This window comes from Schistocerca nitens, chromosome 6, assembly GCF_023898315.1.
Source record: "Schistocerca nitens isolate TAMUIC-IGC-003100 chromosome 6, iqSchNite1.1, whole genome shotgun sequence".
Taxonomy (NCBI): domain Eukaryota; kingdom Metazoa; phylum Arthropoda; class Insecta; order Orthoptera; family Acrididae; genus Schistocerca; species Schistocerca nitens.
In genome coordinates this window covers 115,778,227-115,793,266 of record NC_064619.1, presented here as the reverse complement: position 1 = coordinate 115,793,266, position 15,040 = coordinate 115,778,227, and the positions used below count along the sequence as shown (strand labels likewise).

General features: G+C 49.8%; 18 non-coding genes across 18 annotated transcripts; all 18 read left to right on the top strand.

The window, feature by feature from the left end:
* The first annotated feature begins 301 nt into the window (after positions 1-301).
* Positions 302-375, top strand: Trnan-guu (transfer RNA asparagine (anticodon GUU)). Its single transcript has one exon. It is a non-coding gene; the product is annotated as a tRNA-Asn (tRNA).
* A 688-nt stretch (positions 376-1,063) lies between these two features.
* Trnat-cgu (transfer RNA threonine (anticodon CGU)) lies at positions 1,064-1,135 on the top strand. The gene has a single exon. It is a non-coding gene; the product is annotated as a tRNA-Thr (tRNA).
* Positions 1,136-1,468: 333 nt separating this feature from the next.
* On the top strand, positions 1,469-1,542 carry Trnan-guu (transfer RNA asparagine (anticodon GUU)). Its single transcript has one exon. It is a non-coding gene; the product is annotated as a tRNA-Asn (tRNA).
* Positions 1,543-2,230: 688 nt separating this feature from the next.
* On the top strand, positions 2,231-2,302 carry Trnat-cgu (transfer RNA threonine (anticodon CGU)). The gene has a single exon. It is a non-coding gene; the product is annotated as a tRNA-Thr (tRNA).
* Positions 2,303-2,635: 333 nt separating this feature from the next.
* On the top strand, positions 2,636-2,709 carry Trnan-guu (transfer RNA asparagine (anticodon GUU)). Its single transcript has one exon. It is a non-coding gene; the product is annotated as a tRNA-Asn (tRNA).
* Positions 2,710-3,397: 688 nt separating this feature from the next.
* Trnat-cgu (transfer RNA threonine (anticodon CGU)) lies at positions 3,398-3,469 on the top strand. The gene has a single exon. It is a non-coding gene; the product is annotated as a tRNA-Thr (tRNA).
* Positions 3,470-3,802: 333 nt separating this feature from the next.
* Trnan-guu (transfer RNA asparagine (anticodon GUU)) lies at positions 3,803-3,876 on the top strand. The gene has a single exon. It is a non-coding gene; the product is annotated as a tRNA-Asn (tRNA).
* A 688-nt stretch (positions 3,877-4,564) lies between these two features.
* Trnat-cgu (transfer RNA threonine (anticodon CGU)) lies at positions 4,565-4,636 on the top strand. The gene has a single exon. It is a non-coding gene; the product is annotated as a tRNA-Thr (tRNA).
* Positions 4,637-4,969: 333 nt separating this feature from the next.
* On the top strand, positions 4,970-5,043 carry Trnan-guu (transfer RNA asparagine (anticodon GUU)). Its single transcript has one exon. It is a non-coding gene; the product is annotated as a tRNA-Asn (tRNA).
* Positions 5,044-5,731: 688 nt separating this feature from the next.
* Positions 5,732-5,803, top strand: Trnat-cgu (transfer RNA threonine (anticodon CGU)). The gene has a single exon. It is a non-coding gene; the product is annotated as a tRNA-Thr (tRNA).
* Positions 5,804-6,136: 333 nt separating this feature from the next.
* Trnan-guu (transfer RNA asparagine (anticodon GUU)) lies at positions 6,137-6,210 on the top strand. Its single transcript has one exon. It is a non-coding gene; the product is annotated as a tRNA-Asn (tRNA).
* A 688-nt stretch (positions 6,211-6,898) lies between these two features.
* Positions 6,899-6,970, top strand: Trnat-cgu (transfer RNA threonine (anticodon CGU)). The gene has a single exon. It is a non-coding gene; the product is annotated as a tRNA-Thr (tRNA).
* A 333-nt stretch (positions 6,971-7,303) lies between these two features.
* On the top strand, positions 7,304-7,377 carry Trnan-guu (transfer RNA asparagine (anticodon GUU)). The gene has a single exon. It is a non-coding gene; the product is annotated as a tRNA-Asn (tRNA).
* Positions 7,378-8,065: 688 nt separating this feature from the next.
* Positions 8,066-8,137, top strand: Trnat-cgu (transfer RNA threonine (anticodon CGU)). Its single transcript has one exon. It is a non-coding gene; the product is annotated as a tRNA-Thr (tRNA).
* A 333-nt stretch (positions 8,138-8,470) lies between these two features.
* Trnan-guu (transfer RNA asparagine (anticodon GUU)) lies at positions 8,471-8,544 on the top strand. The gene has a single exon. It is a non-coding gene; the product is annotated as a tRNA-Asn (tRNA).
* A 688-nt stretch (positions 8,545-9,232) lies between these two features.
* Trnat-cgu (transfer RNA threonine (anticodon CGU)) lies at positions 9,233-9,304 on the top strand. The gene has a single exon. It is a non-coding gene; the product is annotated as a tRNA-Thr (tRNA).
* A 333-nt stretch (positions 9,305-9,637) lies between these two features.
* Trnan-guu (transfer RNA asparagine (anticodon GUU)) lies at positions 9,638-9,711 on the top strand. The gene has a single exon. It is a non-coding gene; the product is annotated as a tRNA-Asn (tRNA).
* A 688-nt stretch (positions 9,712-10,399) lies between these two features.
* On the top strand, positions 10,400-10,471 carry Trnat-cgu (transfer RNA threonine (anticodon CGU)). The gene has a single exon. It is a non-coding gene; the product is annotated as a tRNA-Thr (tRNA).
* Positions 10,472-15,040: the final 4,569 nt, after the last annotated feature.

Below are 15,040 nucleotides of genomic sequence, written 5' to 3'. Positions count from 1 at the left end.
GCTATCTCGAGCAGCATCTAACACATGGCAGTACACTGAATGAAAGGGATGTTCTACAGCCTATGAAAAGTATTCTACTGGCCTCAGAGGTTTTCTGAATGCATAGGCACAACAGTGGTTTGTATGCATTTTGTAGTATAATGTCATGCTTGGCGATGTCATTCGTGTACGAGCCTCGCTACAGTGTGCATGCACGTTATCCATGTGAAGAGGCGCAAGCAGATGCTACCATTCTGCGAGATTCCTGCAGAAGGTATACGAATTGCGTTGATATACAGAGCACAAGTGAGCCAAATTCAAGGCCTCCGTGGCGCAATCGGCTAGCGCGTTCGGCTGTTAACCGAACGGTTGGTGGTTCGAGCCCACCCGGGGGCGAAATCGTTTTAACCGGCACCGAGGTGAGGACATACGTCAACTTTGTTAGAGATACACAGCTAGCGTGACAATTTGGCTGTGTTTGAGTGATGCCACAGAGCCTTATACACATTCAGCCAAGTGACACTGTAGGTAAAAACATGGCCCTACACAGACGTTCTACTCTTTTCCTATTTATTCGTCATGTGTGCACTGCAGTAGAGCGACGCCCACTACAAAAGACGTATTCTTTACATTCAATTTCAGCGTATACGTCGCGACTGCCATATGACAGGGCCTGTCTCTCGATGTCGATTTGTATTTGGTGTCTCTTAAGTGTCGATCTGCAGTGGGCCGCTGTTGGCCGAGAGACGTGCAGTCGCCTTACATGAAGCCCCATGGGCAACGCCAGTGCCACTGTGGACAACAGCATACTGTAGCCAGAGAGAGGAGCCGAAAGGCGCATTTCGCAGTCGAGCCACGCTATCCCACAAGCTGTGCACTAGGACAGGATTGTGCAGACCGCAAACTTCTGGTGGCCCGACGCTCGTCGTCGATCGTAAGGGCGAAACAGTCAAGAGATTTGGAAAACGGCAATGTGGACACCCCCTGCAGCAGCTGTGTGCCAAATCCGATATCTGGTCGAGGGCTGCAAGATTCAGTATGATGAAGTGACAATTCGGGGATAGCTCACAAACGCTAAGCTGCCGCCTTCTTAGCTCAGTGGTAGAGCACTGGTCTCGTAAACCAGGGGTCGTGAGTGCGAACCTCACAGAAGGCATTCATTTTTTTAACCTTCCTGCAAGGAGCGGAGCTATCTCGAGCAGCATCTAACACATGGCAGTACACTGAATGAAAGGGATGTTCTACAGCCTATGAAAAGTATTCTACTGGCCTCAGAGGTTTTCTGAATGCATAGGCACAACAGTGGTTTGTATGCATTTTGTAGTATAATGTCATGCTTGGCGATGTCATTCGTGTACGAGCCTCGCTACAGTGTGCATGCACGTTATCCATGTGAAGAGGCGCAAGCAGATGCTACCATTCTGCGAGATTCCTGCAGAAGGTATACGAATTGCGTTGATATACAGAGCACAAGTGAGCCAAATTCAAGGCCTCCGTGGCGCAATCGGCTAGCGCGTTCGGCTGTTAACCGAAAGGTTGGTGGTTCGAGCCCACCCGGGGGCGAAATCGTTTTAACCGGCACCGAGGTGAGGACATACGTCAACTTTGTTAGAGATACACAGCTAGCGTGACAATTTGCCTGTGTTTGAGTGATGCCACAGAGCCTTATACACATTCAGCCAAGTGACACTGTAGGTAAAAACATGGCCCTACACAGACGTTCTACTCTTTTCCTATTTATTCGTCTTGTGTGCACTGCAGTAGAGCGACGCCCACTACAAAAGACGTATTCTTTACATTCAATTTCAGCGTATACGTCGCGACTGCCATATGACAGGGCCTGTCTCTCGATGTCGATTTGTATTTGGTGTCTCTTAAGTGTCGATCTGCAGTGGGCCGCTGTTGGCCGAGAGACGTGCAGTCGCCTTACGTGAAGCCCCATGGGCAACGCCAGTGCCACTGTGGACAACAGCATACTGTAGCCAGAGAGAGGAGCCGAAAGGCGCATTTCGCAGTCGAGCCACGCTATCCCACAAGCTGTGCACTAGGACAGGATTGTGCAGACCGCAAACTTCTGGTGGCCCGACGCTCGTCGTCGATCGTAAGGGCGAAACAGTCAAGAGATTTGGAAAACGGCAATGTGGACACCCCCTGCAGCAGCTGTGTGCCAAATCCGATATCTGGTCGAGGGCTGCAAGATTCAGTATGATGAAGTGACAATTCGGGGATAGCTCACAAACGCTAAGCTGCCGCCTTCTTAGCTCAGTGGTAGAGCACTGGTCTCGTAAACCAGGGGTCGTGAGTTCGAACCTCACAGAAGGCATTCATTTTTTTAACCTTCCTGCAAGGAGCGGAGCTATCTCGAGCAGCATCTAACACATGGCAGTACACTGAATGAAAGGGATGTTCTACAGCCTATGAAAAGTATTCTACTGGCCTCAGAGGTTTTCTGAATGCATAGGCACAACAGTGGTTTGTATGCATTTTGTAGTATAATGTCATGCTTGGCGATGTCATTCGTGTACGAGCCTCGCTACAGTGTGCATGCACGTTATCCATGTGAAGAGGCGCAAGCAGATGCTACCATTCTGCGAGATTCCTGCAGAAGGTATACGAATTGCGTTGATATACAGAGCACAAGTGAGCCAAATTCAAGGCCTCCGTGGCGCAATCGACTAGCGCGTTCGGCTGTTAACCGAAAGGTTGGTGGTTCGAGCCCACCCGGGGGCGAAATCGTTTTAACCGGCACCGAGGTGAGGACATACGTCAACTTTGTTAGAGATACACAGCTAGCGTGACAATTTGGCTGTGTTTGAGTGATGCCACAGAGCCTTATACACATTCAGCCAAGTGACACTGTAGGTAAAAACATGGCCCTACACAGACGTTCTACTCTTTTCCTATTTATTCGTCATGTGTGCACTGCAGTAGAGCGACGCCCACTACAAAAGACGTATTCTTTACATTCAATTTCAGCGTATACGTCGCGACTGCCATATGACAGGGCCTGTCTCTCGATGTCGATTTGTATTTGGTGTCTCTTAAGTGTCGATCTGCAGTGGGCTGCTGTTGGCCGAGAGACGTGCAGTCGCCTTACGTGAAGCCCCATGGGCAACGCCAGTGCCACTGTGGACAACAGCATACTGTAGCCAGAGAGAGGAGCCGAAAGGCGCATTTCGCAGTCGAGCCACGCTATCCCACAAGCTGTGCACTAGGACAGGATTGTGCAGACCGCAAACTTCTGGTGGCCCGACGCTCGTCGTCGATCGTAAGGGCGAAACAGTCAAGAGATTTGGAAAACGGCAATGTGGACACCCCCTGCAGCAGCTGTGTGCCAAATCCGATATCTGGTCGAGGGCTGCAAGATTCAGTATGATGAAGTGACAATTCGGGGATAGCTCACAAACGCTAAGCTGCCGCCTTCTTAGCTCAGTGGTAGACCACTGGTCTCGTAAACCAGGGGTCGTGAGTTCGAACCTCACAGAAGGCATTCATTTTTTTAACCTTCCTGCAAGGAGCGGAGCTATCTCGAGCAGCATCTAACACATGGCAGTACACTGAATGAAAGGGATGTTCTACAGCCTATGAAAAGTATTCTACTGGCCTCAGAGGTTTTCTGAATGCATAGGCACAACAGTGGTTTGTATGCATTTTGTAGTATAATGTCATGCTTGGCGATGTCATTCGTGTACGAGCCTCGCTACAGTGTGCATGCACGTTATCCATGTGAAGAGGCGCAAGCAGATGCTACCATTCTGCGAGATTCCTGCAGAAGGTATACGAATTGCGTTGATATACAGAGCACAAGTGAGCCAAATTCAAGGCCTCCGTGGCGCAATCGACTAGCGCGTTCGGCTGTTAACCGAAAGGTTGGTGGTTCGAGCCCACCCGGGGGCGAAATCGTTTTAACCGGCACCGAGGTGAGGACATACGTCAACTTTGTTAGAGATACACAGCTAGCGTGACAATTTGGCTGTGTTTGAGTGATGCCACAGAGCCTTATACACATTCAGCCAAGTGACACTGTAGGTAAAAACATGGCCCTACACAGACGTTCTACTCTTTTCCTATTTATTCGTCATGTGTGCACTGCAGTAGAGCGACGCCCACTACAAAAGACGTATTCTTTACATTCAATTTCAGCGTATACGTCGCGACTGCCATATGACAGGGCCTGTCTCTCGATGTCGATTTGTATTTGGTGTCTCTTAAGTGTCGATCTGCAGTGGGCCGCTGTTGGCCGAGAGACGTGCAGTCGCCTTACGTGAAGCCCCATGGGCAACGCCAGTGCCACTGTGGACAACAGCATACTGTAGCCAGAGAGAGGAGCCGAAAGGCGCATTTCGCAGTCGAGCCACGCTATCCCACAAGCTGTGCACTAGGACAGGATTGTGCAGACCGCAAACTTCTGGTGGCCCGACGCTCGTCGTCGATCGTAAGGGCGAAACAGTCAAGAGATTTGGAAAACGGCAATGTGGACACCCCCTGCAGCAGCTGTGTGCCAAATCCGATATCTGGTCGAGGGCTGCAAGATTCAGTATGATGAAGTGACAATTCGGGGATAGCTCACAAACGCTAAGCTGCCGCCTTCTTAGCTCAGTGGTAGACCACTGGTCTCGTAAACCAGGGGTCGTGAGTTCGAACCTCACAGAAGGCATTCATTTTTTTAACCTTCCTGCAAGGAGCGGAGCTATCTCGAGCAGCATCTAACACATGGCAGTACACTGAATGAAAGGGATGTTCTACAGCCTATGAAAAGTATTCTACTGGCCTCAGAGGTTTTCTGAATGCATAGGCACAACAGTGGTTTGTATGCATTTTGTAGTATAATGTCATGCTTGGCGATGTCATTCGTGTACGAGCCTCGCTACAGTGTGCATGCACGTTATCCATGTGAAGAGGCGCAAGCAGATGCTACCATTCTGCGAGATTCCTGCAGAAGGTATACGAATTGCGTTGATATACAGAGCACAAGTGAGCCAAATTCAAGGCCTCCGTGGCGCAATCGACTAGCGCGTTCGGCTGTTAACCGAAAGGTTGGTGGTTCGAGCCCACCCGGGGGCGAAATCGTTTTAACCGGCACCGAGGTGAGGACATACGTCAACTTTGTTAGAGATACACAGCTAGCGTGACAATTTGGCTGTGTTTGAGTGATGCCACAGAGCCTTATACACATTCAGCCAAGTGACACTGTAGGTAAAAACATGGCCCTACACAGACGTTCTACTCTTTTCCTATTTATTCGTCATGTGTGCACTGCAGTAGAGCGACGCCCACTACAAAAGACGTATTCTTTACATTCAATTTCAGCGTATACGTCGCGACTGCCATATGACAGGGCCTGTCTCTCGATGTCGATTTGTATTTGGTGTCTCTTAAGTGTCGATCTGCAGTGGGCCGCTGTTGGCCGAGAGACGTGCAGTCGCCTTACATGAAGCCCCATGGGCAACGCCAGTGCCACTGTGGACAACAGCATACTGTAGCCAGAGAGAGGAGCCGAAAGGCGCATTTCGCAGTCGAGCCACGCTATCCCACAAGCTGTGCACTAGGACAGGATTGTGCAGACCGCAAACTTCTGGTGGCCCGACGCTCGTCGTCGATCGTAAGGGCGAAACAGTCAAGAGATTTGGAAAACGGCAATGTGGACACCCCCTGCAGCAGCTGTGTGCCAAATCCGATATCTGGTCGAGGGCTGCAAGATTCAGTATGATGAAGTGACAATTCGGGGATAGCTCACAAACGCTAAGCTGCCGCCTTCTTAGCTCAGTGGTAGAGCACTGGTCTCGTAAACCAGGGGTCGTGAGTGCGAACCTCACAGAAGGCATTCATTTTTTTAACCTTCCTGCAAGGAGCGGAGCTATCTCGAGCAGCATCTAACACATGGCAGTACACTGAATGAAAGGGATGTTCTACAGCCTATGAAAAGTATTCTACTGGCCTCAGAGGTTTTCTGAATGCATAGGCACAACAGTGGTTTGTATGCATTTTGTAGTATAATGTCATGCTTGGCGATGTCATTCGTGTACGAGCCTCGCTACAGTGTGCATGCACGTTATCCATGTGAAGAGGCGCAAGCAGATGCTACCATTCTGCGAGATTCCTGCAGAAGGTATACGAATTGCGTTGATATACAGAGCACAAGTGAGCCAAATTCAAGGCCTCCGTGGCGCAATCGGCTAGCGCGTTCGGCTGTTAACCGAAAGGTTGGTGGTTCGAGCCCACCCGGGGGCGAAATCGTTTTAACCGGCACCGAGGTGAGGACATACGTCAACTTTGTTAGAGATACACAGCTAGCGTGACAATTTGCCTGTGTTTGAGTGATGCCACAGAGCCTTATACACATTCAGCCAAGTGACACTGTAGGTAAAAACATGGCCCTACACAGACGTTCTACTCTTTTCCTATTTATTCGTCATGTGTGCACTGCAGTAGAGCGACGCCCACTACAAAAGACGTATTCTTTACATTCAATTTCAGCGTATACGTCGCGACTGCCATATGACAGGGCCTGTCTCTCGATGTCGATTTGTATTTGGTGTCTCTTAAGTGTCGATCTGCAGTGGGCCGCTGTTGGCCGAGAGACGTGCAGTCGCCTTACGTGAAGCCCCATGGGCAACGCCAGTGCCACTGTGGACAACAGCATACTGTAGCCAGAGAGAGGAGCCGAAAGGCGCATTTCGCAGTCGAGCCACGCTATCCCACAAGCTGTGCACTAGGACAGGATTGTGCAGACCGCAAACTTCTGGTGGCCCGACGCTCGTCGTCGATCGTAAGGGCGAAACAGTCAAGAGATTTGGAAAACGGCAATGTGGACACCCCCTGCAGCAGCTGTGTGCCAAATCCGATATCTGGTCGAGGGCTGCAAGATTCAGTATGATGAAGTGACAATTCGGGGATAGCTCACAAACGCTAAGCTGCCGCCTTCTTAGCTCAGTGGTAGACCACTGGTCTCGTAAACCAGGGGTCGTGAGTTCGAACCTCACAGAAGGCATTCATTTTTTTAACCTTCCTGCAAGGAGCGGAGCTATCTCGAGCAGCATCTAACACATGGCAGTACACTGAATGAAAGGGATGTTCTACAGCCTATGAAAAGTATTCTACTGGCCTCAGAGGTTTTCTGAATGCATAGGCACAACAGTGGTTTGTATGCATTTTGTAGTATAATGTCATGCTTGGCGATGTCATTCGTGTACGAGCCTCGCTACAGTGTGCATGCACGTTATCCATGTGAAGAGGCGCAAGCAGATGCTACCATTCTGCGAGATTCCTGCAGAAGGTATACGAATTGCGTTGATATACAGAGCACAAGTGAGCCAAATTCAAGGCCTCCGTGGCGCAATCGACTAGCGCGTTCGGCTGTTAACCGAAAGGTTGGTGGTTCGAGCCCACCCGGGGGCGAAATCGTTTTAACCGGCACCGAGGTGAGGACATACGTCAACTTTGTTAGAGATACACAGCTAGCGTGACAATTTGGCTGTGTTTGAGTGATGCCACAGAGCCTTATACACATTCAGCCAAGTGACACTGTAGGTAAAAACATGGCCCTACACAGACGTTCTACTCTTTTCCTATTTATTCGTCATGTGTGCACTGCAGTAGAGCGACGCCCACTACAAAAGACGTATTCTTTACATTCAATTTCAGCGTATACGTCGCGACTGCCATATGACAGGGCCTGTCTCTCGATGTCGATTTGTATTTGGTGTCTCTTAAGTGTCGATCTGCAGTGGGCCGCTGTTGGCCGAGAGACGTGCAGTCGCCTTACATGAAGCCCCATGGGCAACGCCAGTGCCACTGTGGACAACAGCATACTGTAGCCAGAGAGAGGAGCCGAAAGGCGCATTTCGCAGTCGAGCCACGCTATCCCACAAGCTGTGCACTAGGACAGGATTGTGCAGACCGCAAACTTCTGGTGGCCCGACGCTCGTCGTCGATCGTAAGGGCGAAACAGTCAAGAGATTTGGAAAACGGCAATGTGGACACCCCCTGCAGCAGCTGTGTGCCAAATCCGATATCTGGTCGAGGGCTGCAAGATTCAGTATGATGAAGTGACAATTCGGGGATAGCTCACAAACGCTAAGCTGCCGCCTTCTTAGCTCAGTGGTAGAGCACTGGTCTCGTAAACCAGGGGTCGTGAGTGCGAACCTCACAGAAGGCATTCATTTTTTTAACCTTCCTGCAAGGAGCGGAGCTATCTCGAGCAGCATCTAACACATGGCAGTACACTGAATGAAAGGGATGTTCTACAGCCTATGAAAAGTATTCTACTGGCCTCAGAGGTTTTCTGAATGCATAGGCACAACAGTGGTTTGTATGCATTTTGTAGTATAATGTCATGCTTGGCGATGTCATTCGTGTACGAGCCTCGCTACAGTGTGCATGCACGTTATCCATGTGAAGAGGCGCAAGCAGATGCTACCATTCTGCGAGATTCCTGCAGAAGGTATACGAATTGCGTTGATATACAGAGCACAAGTGAGCCAAATTCAAGGCCTCCGTGGCGCAATCGGCTAGCGCGTTCGGCTGTTAACCGAAAGGTTGGTGGTTCGAGCCCACCCGGGGGCGAAATCGTTTTAACCGGCACCGAGGTGAGGACATACGTCAACTTTGTTAGAGATACACAGCTAGCGTGACAATTTGCCTGTGTTTGAGTGATGCCACAGAGCCTTATACACATTCAGCCAAGTGACACTGTAGGTAAAAACATGGCCCTACACAGACGTTCTACTCTTTTCCTATTTATTCGTCATGTGTGCACTGCAGTAGAGCGACGCCCACTACAAAAGACGTATTCTTTACATTCAATTTCAGCGTATACGTCGCGACTGCCATATGACAGGGCCTGTCTCTCGATGTCGATTTGTATTTGGTGTCTCTTAAGTGTCGATCTGCAGTGGGCCGCTGTTGGCCGAGAGACGTGCAGTCGCCTTACGTGAAGCCCCATGGGCAACGCCAGTGCCACTGTGGACAACAGCATACTGTAGCCAGAGAGAGGAGCCGAAAGGCGCATTTCGCAGTCGAGCCACGCTATCCCACAAGCTGTGCACTAGGACAGGATTGTGCAGACCGCAAACTTCTGGTGGCCCGACGCTCGTCGTCGATCGTAAGGGCGAAACAGTCAAGAGATTTGGAAAACGGCAATGTGGACACCCCCTGCAGCAGCTGTGTGCCAAATCCGATATCTGGTCGAGGGCTGCAAGATTCAGTATGATGAAGTGACAATTCGGGGATAGCTCACAAACGCTAAGCTGCCGCCTTCTTAGCTCAGTGGTAGAGCACTGGTCTCGTAAACCAGGGGTCGTGAGTTCGAACCTCACAGAAGGCATTCATTTTTTTAACCTTCCTGCAAGGAGCGGAGCTATCTCGAGCAGCATCTGACACATGGCAGTACACTGAATGAAAGGGATGTTCTACAGCCTATGAAAAGTATTCTACTGGCCTCAGAGGTTTTCTGAATGCATAGGCACAACAGTGGTTTGTATGCATTTTGTAGTATAATGTCATGCTTGGCGATGTCATTCGTGTACGAGCCTCGCTACAGTGTGCATGCACGTTATCCATGTGAAGAGGCGCAAGCAGATGCTACCATTCTGCGAGATTCCTGCAGAAGGTATACGAATTGCGTTGATATACAGAGCACAAGTGAGCCAAATTCAAGGCCTCCGTGGCGCAATCGACTAGCGCGTTCGGCTGTTAACCGAAAGGTTGGTGGTTCGAGCCCACCCGGGGGCGAAATCGTTTTAACCGGCACCGAGGTGAGGACATACGTCAACTTTGTTAGAGATACACAGCTAGCGTGACAATTTGGCTGTGTTTGAGTGATGCCACAGAGCCTTATACACATTCAGCCAAGTGACACTGTAGGTAAAAACATGGCCCTACACAGACGTTCTACTCTTTTCCTATTTATTCGTCATGTGTGCACTGCAGTAGAGCGACGCCCACTACAAAAGACGTATTCTTTACATTCAATTTCAGCGTATACGTCGCGACTGCCATATGACAGGGCCTGTCTCTCGATGTCGATTTGTATTTGGTGTCTCTTAAGTGTCGATCTGCAGTGGGCTGCTGTTGGCCGAGAGACGTGCAGTCGCCTTACGTGAAGCCCCATGGGCAACGCCAGTGCCACTGTGGACAACAGCATACTGTAGCCAGAGAGAGGAGCCGAAAGGCGCATTTCGCAGTCGAGCCACGCTATCCCACAAGCTGTGCACTAGGACAGGATTGTGCAGACCGCAAACTTCTGGTGGCCCGACGCTCGTCGTCGATCGTAAGGGCGAAACAGTCAAGAGATTTGGAAAACGGCAATGTGGACACCCCCTGCAGCAGCTGTGTGCCAAATCCGATATCTGGTCGAGGGCTGCAAGATTCAGTATGATGAAGTGACAATTCGGGGATAGCTCACAAATGCTAAGCTGCCGCCTTCTTAGCTCAGTGGTAGACCACTGGTCTCGTAAACCAGGGGTCGTGAGTTCGAACCTCACAGAAGGCATTCATTTTTTTAACCTTCCTGCAAGGAGCGGAGCTATCTCGAGCAGCATCTAACACATGGCAGTACACTGAATGAAAGGGATGTTCTACAGCCTATGAAAAGTATTCTACTGGCCTCAGAGGTTTTCTGAATGCATAGGCACAACAGTGGTTTGTATGCATTTTGTAGTATAATGTCATGCTTGGCGATGTCATTCGTGTACGAGCCTCGCTACAGTGTGCATGCACGTTATCCATGTGAAGAGGCGCAAGCAGATGCTACCATTCTGCGAGATTCCTGCAGAAGGTATACGAATTGCGTTGATATACAGAGCACAAGTGAGCCAAATTCAAGGCCTCCGTGGCTCTGTTCCGCCGCAGCAGCGGCCGTGTGCGGACGTGCCGGTGTGCTCGCTCCGCGCGTGTTTGGCGGCGCTTGCAGCAGTTGTGGGCCTTGTGAGTACATCATGGCCTTTGCCATGGATGATCAGTTACGCCGTTACACGTTGCGTTTCCAATTCCCGTTTGGGTTTGCCCGACCACATGTCTACGAATTAGTCGATTTTTTCTTCGACAGATTGGGTCTTAAAGACGAGGAAGTTTTAGGATTTTCATACGATTTTCTAGCGAATGCCGTTTACGTGAAACTTGTTAATGACGAGCCTTGTTTACGTGTAATGGACTCCACTAAGGGTACTGCCGAGTTCGTTAATTCTGATGGTGAAATTTGTAAAGTTGTTGTTAACCATGCCGGGTTAGGCCTGCGCACGGTCCGTATATTCAACCTACCATTTGAAATTGACCTTGAACGTATTCGGCAATGTCTGTCCCAGTATGGGAACGTATTAGAAATTCACCAAGAGCAGTGGAGTGGCCTTAAACACTTCAATGTGGATAATGGTGTCAGGGTAGCGCGAATTGACCTATCTAAGCATATCCCGTCGAATGTCGTGGTACAAGGCTTCCGAGCACTCGTTATGTACGAGGGGCAACCACGTACATGTGTACTTTGTGGCTCTCCGGACCATCTGAAGGCCGCGTGTCCACGTGCTAAACCAGTGCGTCGTGTTTTACGACAACGTGATGCCCTTGCAGCTGGGCTGGATGGCAATAAGCCGACGTATGCCGAGAGCCTTGTCGGTCCGTCTGTCGTTAGCGCGCCACAGCTGCACGCGACTGAGGTTGTGCCTGACGTGCCCGCCGCCGGTGTAAACACCGCTACGCCGAGCCGAATGCCCGTTGCTTCTGACGTGGAAACCTATGCAAACGACGGGGCCGGAAATTCGCGCCCTTCCGATGCTGGCGTGGTCCGTGTGGAACTTCCGCCTCGGTTGCCCGATCAACAGATGCTCCCATCTGTGGAGAGTCTTACACCTGAGGACTCTGGTGACCAGCCGCGAGTTTCCCATCCCCTTGACGTGTCTTCTCCAGTCAGCGCAGTTTCCGGCAAAGAACTGTCTCCCACGGGAGCTACCCCTACCGCTGCGAATTCTGACAACAACGAACAAGTCGAGGACACCCGTCCTCAGAAGAAAGGACGACAAAAAAAATCGGTCCGTAAGCAGAGTGAAGAGGAAACTCGTACTCTCGAACAGAAACTGCAGCGTACTATCAAGCAGTTCCGGACGGATGAATGTGAGAGAATCGTCACGGACGATGGAGTACAGGTCGTGCAGCATTCAGAGGAGGCCGATATGGGGATGCAGGTCGACAGTTCTGGACCCGATGCATTTATGGATACCGCTCACTCGCCGGGGTCGAGCAGGCAGCCTTCCTGGGCTGACGATACGCATTAACATGGCATCACCCCTTCTTATGCAGGATTACAAAATTGCAACTGCTAATATAAATCGAATAACATCTGATGTAAAATTAAAATGTTTGACTGCCTATCTGTATGCCGCCGATATAGATATCGTTTTCCTACAAGAAGTCGTCACACCCAAGGTCGGGAATGTCACAGGCTATGAGGCCATCATAAATATTGGCGATGAGGCAGGGACTGCAATTTTGTACAAAGCGGGCATCACTTGTAGACCTCGAGCGATTTTAGAAACGGGTAGAGGGATTGTCGTACAGTTCGAAGATTTGCTTTTGATCAACGTCTATGCCCCGACTGGATCTACAGGCCGAAGGGATAGGAGTGTTTTTTATCGCGATGAAATTGTGCCATTATTATCCTGTGGTTGTTCGAAAATTTTATTGGGCGGCGATTTTAACTGTGTTGTACGCAGAGAAGACCAGTGTCCGAATTTTAATTTTTGTCTGGAGTTGCGAGATTTAATTGATGGGCTGGACTTACAAGATACCTGGTGCTCACTTCGCCCGCAGGTGACCGGATATACTTATGTTACCGCTGCCTCCGCTAGTCGTCTGGATAGGTTTTATGTATCTACAGACATTTTAAGCGCTGCCAGGGATTGTGAAATATGGCCTGTTAATTTTAGCGACCACTGTGCGTATCACATTACGCTTAGGCACGTCTCGCAGAAAACCTTTTTGGGTCGAGGCGTATGGCAACTGAACGTCGCACTGTTGGACGACGGCGACCTGAAGAAGGATCTTATTGCAACGTGGCAATGGTGCCTCCAGCGACGACAAAGATATAGGGAGCGTGTTCGTTGGTGGACGGAGCTAGTAAAACCACGCATAAAGAAATGTATTTGTCAGTTTGCCAGGGCCACGGCGTACTGGAAGAAACAGACGTTGGAATTTTATTTTACCGCTCTCCGCCAGTTGTATAACGATTCTTCTGCACTGCCTGGCAATCTCCTTCGCATTAAACGTACCAAAGCCAAAATCACCGCATTGGTTCGTGCGTCTCTGGCAGGAGCCCAAGTCAGGGCCCGCGCTTTCGATGACACCTTTAACGAGTCAGCGTCCTTGTACCACGTCATACGGGAAGCTAAAAGAGGCAGACAAAAAATCATTACTCAACTGACAGATGACGATGGTCGTGTTTATGATGAGCAAGGCGCGCTTAAGATTTTTATTCGGAATCATTTCAGGCAACTTTACTCCCTACCCGACACAGACGTCGAGGCAGGAGAGGATTTTTTGTCTAACATTGCAGCATCGGTGGACCCGGACGACCACGCACAGCTCCTGGCCAACATAACTAACTTCGAAGTGAAGTCAATCATTACGTCTGCGGCGAAAGGAAAAGCTGCAGGATCAGACGGTTTGCCGGTCGAATTTTATCTTCGGTATTGGGATGTTTTCGGCGACGAACTGACTATCATGTATAATGAATTGTTAACGAATACTGCTTTTCCATCGCAGTTCACTGAGGGCCTGATAGTCTTAGTCTCCAAACCGTCACAGGGGACTTCACTCAATAACTTACGACCAATCACCCTACTCAATGCAGATTTCAAAATCTTTACTAGAATTCTGAATGCCAGACTTAAGCCAGTCCTCAGTAAAGTGCTTGGTTCATACCACATGAACGTGGTTCCTGGTCGATCAATGATAGACGCCCTGTGCGAATACCGAGATATTGCATATTTGACTTGGATTTGCAAGACCACGTTGGCAATAGTCTTTTTTGACTTCGACAAGGCATTTGATAGGACCAACCATGGATTTCTGTTCAGAACGCTGGATAAACTGGGTTTCAACCAGCATTTCGTACAGATCATAAAGAATTGTATCTGCAATACGACTTCCCGCGTGAAATTCAACGGCCAGTTAACAGCCCCTGTGCCCATTCAACAAGGTTTGCGACAAGGGTGCCCGCTTTCTACGACTCTTTTCGCCATTGCTATCGAGCCACTACTGAAGACGTTTTGCGTCACCTTACCGGGTCTTCAAACGCTGAATACAAAGACCGTCTGTCATGCCTATGCGGACGATATCAGCGTCCTTCTCAATAACGACGAAGAGTTCGATACCGTGCGGCGGCTTGTCCACCGGTATGCCAGCGCCTGCGGTGCACGCCTTAACGAACGGAAATCCAAAGTCTTGCATTTAGGTCCGCAGGCTCGCTTCGCGAACACCGTTTGGTTAGAGGCAACCAACCAGCTCAAGCACCTTGGTTTGATTCTCACTCCGAATCCACGGGAAATGGTAAGAGTGAATTGGGAACAGAAGCTCAACGTCCTTCGAGCTTTGATTCGGGAGCACAATATGCGGTCTTTAGACAGAATTCAGAGAGCACATTTCGTCAATTATTATGTTCTCAGCAAGATTTACCATGTTGCCGCTGTTCTCCCTATTCCTACTGATATTGCCAACAGAATTTTAGCCCTTGCAGGCTGGTACATTTGGCGAGGTAATATTTTTAAAGTCGCTTTCAAGGCTACAGCTTTACCTCGGTATAAAGGTGGTCTAGCCCTGAAAGATGTTGAATTACAGTGCTCAGCGATTTTTCTAGCTCGAACATCAAGGATCTTACGATGTCGTCAGACAGGTCTTACAGCGCGTCTATTCCAGCAGTTACGACCACCGGATATGACGCCACCGATAAATGTTGGACATATCCATCCCGAGCTCGTTCATATTCGCCGATATTACGTGGAGTTCAGCTATGTGCATCAACACCTGCAACCATTCACTGCTGCGGCTGTCTACAGTGTATTTACGAATCGGC